Source organism: Palaemon carinicauda, unplaced genomic scaffold (genome assembly GCF_036898095.1).
Source record: "Palaemon carinicauda isolate YSFRI2023 unplaced genomic scaffold, ASM3689809v2 scaffold56, whole genome shotgun sequence".
Lineage (NCBI taxonomy): Eukaryota > Metazoa > Arthropoda > Malacostraca > Decapoda > Palaemonidae > Palaemon > Palaemon carinicauda.
The window spans coordinates 209,376-216,797 of NW_027171827.1; positions in this window are offsets into that span (position 1 = coordinate 209,376).

A 7,422-nucleotide genomic window follows, 5' to 3' on the forward strand; every position below is an offset into this window, starting at 1 on the left:
AGATCTGTTGTGGCAGAACCTTACTCCTCTTAGGCGGAGTGTAATCAACTGATGACTGAGGAGAGTCAGAGCTAACCCAATGACTGCATTCGGGTTGTAAACTTTAACTTCGTACGTCTGGCATAGGTCTGAACTTAACGTTTAAGAGGTCTTGAGACCTGAGACCAGCGTTACTCTGCCTTTATTTTCTCCCCTAATCTCTTCTGCAGACGAGCAAAAATAAGGGCTCAATCGTCTGCGGGTGGGAGTGACGGTCTCGGTAAGACACGCCCACAACCACCGAGAATACTTCTGTGCGCCGATCAAGGCCTGCTGAACCCTTATGCCCTTCGACATTGCTTCTCCCTTGGCTTGGGAGCTTGCAAGAGGTCCCGGACTGGGAGGACGACTGGCGCGCACAAAAGTACCCTCACGCACTAATCACTTATCACTTTGATTTCTGTTTGCACTTATTTCACTGAACTCGAAACTTTAAGTGGTTTGTACCTGAAATACGCAATTCTATCCTTTCTCAAAGTTAGTAATTGCAAAAACAGAATTACAATGTAACAGAAAAATCTAATGAAAGATAATTCAGTGGTTGGAAAGAGACTAAACACTAGATCACTCTAGAAACGTTTAGTTTCTTCCCCTAAAGAGACTAGGGAGAAGAGCAAAAAAACGATAACGACGTTACTCGTACGCCTGGCAGGCTTGAATGAAACGTTTATCCTCTCTCTCCCTCCGTCTCTATCTCTCTCTCTCTCTCTCTCTCTTGACTTAGAACCTGAGAGAAGAGCCCAATCATATATATCGTTAAAACATATTATTGTTAAAGGAAAAAACTGAAAAGTTCCTTTATTAGGATCAAAACCATTAAGTTAAGAAAGAATGAACAAAACGCTAGACACGGTTACTCTTACTGCAACGTGAAACCGTGAACATTCTTTCTCTATCGTAACGATAGAGTGCAAGTTGAACGTTCTGAACGTCAACAACTGCAGAGACAAAACAAAACGTTAGTTCAACTTTGAAAACAGTACGAGACTGTCAAAGAAAATCTTTCAAACTCTGTGGTGGAAATAGCATAATATGTTAACAGGTAAAACCGAAATGACGGGCTCAAAGTAATTAACTTCGGTAAAAGACCGCCTACTATTAGGAAGGTCGAATATAAACAAATATAAAAATTAATTTTAATGAGTTTATAATAAAAGGAAGTTAATCGAAGAGGCCTATAAGAGGCGGAGAGATATAAAATAAATCTATAACTTTTGTTAAGCAAAATTAAGAAAGAGAGTCTATACTCTCTTAGACACCAACACTTCCGTCTAAGGGAAGGGTCGGCCATTGAAAGGTGAACGAGAGTTCATACTCTCTCGTCACCATAATTAATCAAATTAATTCCAAAAGCTAACTAAGCTAATATAGAAGTTTCCAGTAAAGCGACAGCCGAAATCAAAGAGAAATACTTCACCAAAGTCGTGAAAATACTCCAAGAACATAAGCGTATCCCAGAACGTCTTGCCGGAAGCACGACAGAGGAATAATTGAGGAGGTGTCAACAAGAAGTACTTGAGTACCTGGCCACAGGTGGCGCTGGTAAATACACTCCCTTCTAGTATTGTGATAGCTGGCGTATCCCTCCATAGAATTCTGTCGGGCAACGGAGTTGACAGCTACATGATTATCGGGTAAGTTTAATATTGAAAAAATAGTGATCATTTTCAAAGTAAACATGGTGAAAATGATCATGAGCTTTGACAAAAACTACAACAATTTCCTGACTGGATGAACATACACCAATATAACATGTAAAGAGGGCATACTGTATTACACAAAAATAGAAACTATTGGAAAAAATACAAATTTTTTGTCACCTCAACCAGGTACAGTATGTGGATTTGTCATTATTTCATCTGTTACATTAAAGAAAAAATATAATGCCACTAGAAGCCTTTAAATGCCCTAAAAAATTGTTATCAGCAGGATACCCCTGTGACACACCTTCAGGGCTCTGGCCTGGACATGATGAGCGGCCCCAGCTTAGTTATTACTTTCATTTCATGCTAAGCTACAACCCTAGTTGTAAAAGCAGGATGCTATAAGCCCAGGGGCTCCAACGGGGAAAATAGCCCAGTGAAGAAAGGAGACAAGGAAAAATAAAATATTTTAAGAACATCACATACATATACCAAGGCATTTCCCCCAATTTTGGTGGTTAGCCGACATCAAACAAATGAAACAAAAAAGGGCACGTTTCCTCTCTATGTTCCTCCCAGCCTGAGAGGGACTCAACCGAGTTCGGCTGGTACTGGTAGGGTGGCACAGCCCACCCTCCCACATTATCCACCACAGATGAAGCTTCATAATGCTGAATCCCCTACTGCTGCTGCCTCCGCGGTCATCCAAGGCACCGGAAGAAGCAGCAGGGCTTACCGGAACTGCGTCACAATTGCTCGCCATTCGTTCCTATTTCTAGCATGCTCTCTTGCCTCTCTCACATCTATCCTCCTATCACCCCGAGCTTCCTTCACTCCATCCATCCACCCAAACCTTGGCCTTCCTCTTGTACCTCTCCCATCAACTCTTGCATTCATCACCCTCTTTAGCAGACAGCCATTTTCTATTTTAAGAACAGTAACATTAAAATAAATATTTCCTATATAAACTATAAAAACTTTAACAAAACAAGAGGAAGAGAAATAAGATAGTAGTGTGCCCGAGTGTACCCTCACTGCCGGCCTTCGGTTGAAGTAACCGTCATACTGTTCTACGATAAGGTTTTAGAGTTCGGTTGGCAAACCTTCTGGAATGTCTATTTTAGCGGAATTTTTGCTGTGATATCTCCTCAATGAAAGGGCCTCGTCGTAAGTCCGTCGAGCAAATACAGCCGTTTCTAGTCAACTGCAGAAAAAAGGCCTCAGATATATCAATTCATGTCTGGGGTTTGGCCAGTTTTCATCACAACGCTGGCCAGGAAGGTTGGGTATTTCTAGAAACTGACGTCGGGACATTGGCTCGAGTTCTATTTTCTACTCGAGCCACTAATTCATCATTGTTTACTCCATCTAACACAGGTACTGAGATATGAGCAGAAATTAATTTTAGTTTTGTGTCTCTGATACTGAACCTACCATGTTAGTACATACCGATACTGAACCAACCATAGAAGTACATAACCATTTTCATCTCTTAATCATATAGAACACAAAGACATAGTACTTCGGTGGCTCAATCTGCAAATTTCTCTCGTCATCGTGAACCAGAATCTCCAGTCTTTTTCTGAATTTGAGACAATTCTGTATCTATCCATAAAGAAGATGGAGTCAAGGTGCGAAAACTATCTTGGAAGTTGACCCACTCTACGATTTGATAGAATAAGAAACAGAAGGTCATCAACTTACAAACTTAATAGATTCCAAGATGTTTTAAGTTGAATTTTGTTCAATTTTGGCCTAGGGTAGACCTAACCTAAGTTACATGCCTACAATTCCCAGCTCCAAGAACCAACAAATAGTCCCGTTTCATATCAAATAAATACCAGATTATTGCAAATGTTGTTTTGCTTACTGTATTAGGTGATATAATTTTGTTTTATTATAGTATTTAATTATCCTATAACAGTATACTGTACAGTACAAACTTTTTATACAATATCCAAGATTTATTCCAGTTGTATTTGTGTTTGTAGCTCCAAATGGTTGCAAGCTGAGGACGTTAATTATTTCATCCCCGCAATGATTGAAAAGGCGATGCTTCCCCACTTTCATTGTGTCTCTGTATTTCTCATCCTGATTCTGTCTTGCTGGGGAATCCTTGTGAACATCAGCTGCCTCCGATGCCTTAGATGACCGCGGAGGTAGCAGCAGTAGGGGATTCAGCATTATGAAGCTTCATCTGTGGTGGATAATGTGGGAGGGTGGGCTGTGGCACCCTAGCAGTACCAGCTGAACTCGGTTGAGTCCCTTGTCAGGTTGGGTGGAACGTAGAGAGGAGAGGTCCCCTTTTTTGTTTTTGTTTCATTTGTTGATGTCGGCTACCCCCCAGAATTGGGGGAAGTGCCTTTGTATATGTATGTATTTATACTTTGAAACAGGGGTAGCTTAAAGAGCGTGTAGAATTGTATTATCTTTGGATGTATTGTACAAGCACCTATATTAGCCCCAATACGATTATAGCGAGATGAGCTAGTGGCTAAGCTTGCAAGTAAACGGCGATGGCTGTTATCTGAAATACGATGAAAACAATTCAAATTGATTGAAACTTTGCTCACCTCAGATTTTAAGGGAATCATACAATATGCCATGCCATCCACACAAATAATACGAGATCAGCTCAGTCTTCTGCCTCACAATCTAGCTGTCTCATAGAGTGACTAGGATCACGGAATTGCAAAGGTTTGGCTGCAGAAGGAAGTATAGAAGGTAAAGATTTTGAGACCAAGAGGGTTTCAATTTTGTAGTGAGGAAACGTAGGCTCAGATTTTTTTACTGAATGAAATACTATTAATGTTAGAATGACTACAGGAGGTTGGGTTAGGTTTGGCCATAGTTTGAGAATGACCAAAACTTCAAAGTAAACGGAGGATTCACTGGAATTCCAAGTAGTCTATAGATTGGAAGGCATTGTACCACCGAACATCTGCCAAACAGCCCATCGAAAGACCCAAAAATAAGAGAAAGATGAAACGGACCCACTCTACAATCCCCGGGTGGTTAGACAGATTGAAATCCTGCTTGAGCTTCTTAACCACCAATAGCCTCGAGCCCATGGAGTCAGCAACTTACCGCCTAGAATGCTGGAGAGAAAAACAGACCACAGCCCACTTGGTGAGGCCATCCAGAGCCCCTGTGAGTCTCATCCCTATGGAATAACCCTCTGTAGAAAGTATTAGGTTACTCTGAATCGAGCTAGAGTTGGAAGAACTGGAGACAATCTTCATAAGCGGAGGTGTTAGGTTACTCGATGAAGAACTGGAGACAATCTTCATAAGCGGAGGTGTTAGGTTACTCGATGAAGAACTGGAGACAATCTTCATAAGCGGAGGTGTTAGGTTACTCGATGAAGAACTGGAGACAATCTTCATAAGCGGAGGTGTTAGGTTACTCGAAGAACTGGAGACAATCTTCATAAGCGGAGGTGTTAGGTTACTCGATGAAGAACTGGAGACAATCTTCATAAGCGGAGGTGTTAGGTTACTCGATGAAGAACTGGAGACAATCTTCATAAGCGGAGGTGTTAGGTTACTCGATGAAGAACTGGAGACAATCTTCATAAGCGGAGTCTCGACACCTCCGCCGAGTGTCCATGTGGTCATTCCATCCAGATAATGGACCACATACTTTGCGGGTATGAACAGTAATGTGAAAATACAAATCTCTTACATGCCCTGCATTACATTAAGACTTATTTATGATTTACTATTTTATTATTTAAAATTTTAGTGTCTTTCAGCCTCCTAAAATAGGTTCCACCTTTCTATACGCTGCGGAGGTATAGTATATATGAGCACCAAAATTCAAACAAGAGGTTGAAATGAAAAGAAAAATATGCCAACACAGAATGAGGAAGAAGGAAGACTTGCCTTGCTTCGGCGAAACTTACAAGTTCCTCTGTCATGACGATAAAAAAGTTCTTAATTCTGTAGTACCTCGTTTCATATATGGCAAAACTGCCGTGAGATCCGAGTGCACAACATTCACCCTTATTTAACTAGATTGTGTGACAGAACTAGTGCCTCAAACACAGCTAGAATTACGAGATAACACAGGGAAAACACCGAGTTGTTGAGCTACGCAAAAAGGAATACAGATGGCGCCGTCGGCGGCGCTATGCACGCATACGAAGAGAGAGAGGAGAGGTACCTTACGAGCGGCTCTCCTTTCTTTCTCCTTGACCCCTTCGAAGTGTTAATTCTGTTCGGCGTGCAGATTGCTATGTGGCGTGTCAAGAATACGTCCTCTGATATTTCGCGATATCCCTGGTTCATTTATTTAGGGATATTCACTCCAGGAGTTAGAATTCTGGGTACCTTAAGGTAAATTCTCTGGGAATATCACCGTAGTCAAATATACCCAAGGAAGCTATACTATAGGAACTTCCATCAGAACGACATGGCTATCTCACCCAAAAATAGATTTTCGCTTCGTTCAAAATCCGTTTTGTGAGACTACAATTGACAAATTTCCTAAGAGCTAATTAATCTCCAAAGTAGAACCTCATTCCAACAGACACATCGCAGGACATAATGATGGGGAACCAGTACCTAGAGAATAAAAAAATGAGATAAAAAAACCTCTCCTATAAGTTTCCATTAATTCTTATTTGAAACAGAAACCATTTTCAAATTTATTGTTATTATTATTACTATCCAAGCTTGGAAAAGTTGGATGCTATAAGCCAAAGGTCTCCAACAGGATAAAATAGCCTAGTGAGGAAGGGAAACAGGGGAATAAACTACAAAAAAAAGTAATGAGCAATTAAAATAACATATTTTAAAAACAGAAAAAAACATTAAAATACATCTTTCATAAATAAACTATAAAAATATACTTATGTCACCCTGTTCGTTCCATATAAAAACATTTGATGGAAGTCTGAACTTTTGAAGTTCTACTGATTCAACTACCCGATTAGGTATATCATTCCACAACTTAGTCACAGCTGGAATAAATATTCTGGAATACTGTGAAGTATTGAGCCTCATGATGGAGAAGGCCTGAGTATTAGAATTAACGGCATACCTAATATTACAATTGATTCATTGATTAAAGGTTTTCTGGCATCCTGACATCTAAGGTCATTGACGCCGATATCATTTATTGTGAATAAGAAATAAAAGAATATTCAATTAAAACCATAAAAGCAAAGAAGTTATTTTGAAAGTTAAATATCGTTCAGAAGATCTGCTTCTGAAATGAAGCTAGAAATACCACTAGCATGGTAGGACACATCATGTCCAAGAATCTTGGCAAGGATGACCCTGCCATCCTCACCTCGAGCCTCAAACAGGTATCGATTTCTCTTACTATATATAGGGCATTAGGTTAACAAAAGCGGATGGTACTATCAGGGAAGAACTGAATGCAAAGGATGATCAGAATTATGAAAAATCTTGTACAACAAGTTTAACAAAGTAAATGAATGACCTATACCAAGCAGATTTCAGATTCAACCCAATCGAGCATTAGCTATGTATTCCCAGAGGGCATAGTTCTTTACAGGACCATCCAATTGTGGAACAAAACAACATTTATTCCTTCAATATTTTGACCATAAGCAGAAATTTTTGAGGTTATCGTCCTTCCCAGATAAAACATTAACAGTCTGATTCAAACAGGACTTCTCGAAATAGACTACAATCCCGAGCCTCGTTAAGAAGTTCCACGAAACGGTCGTCAAAGAATGTCCACTCAATTGTTGATGAGCACTCCAGTGTCT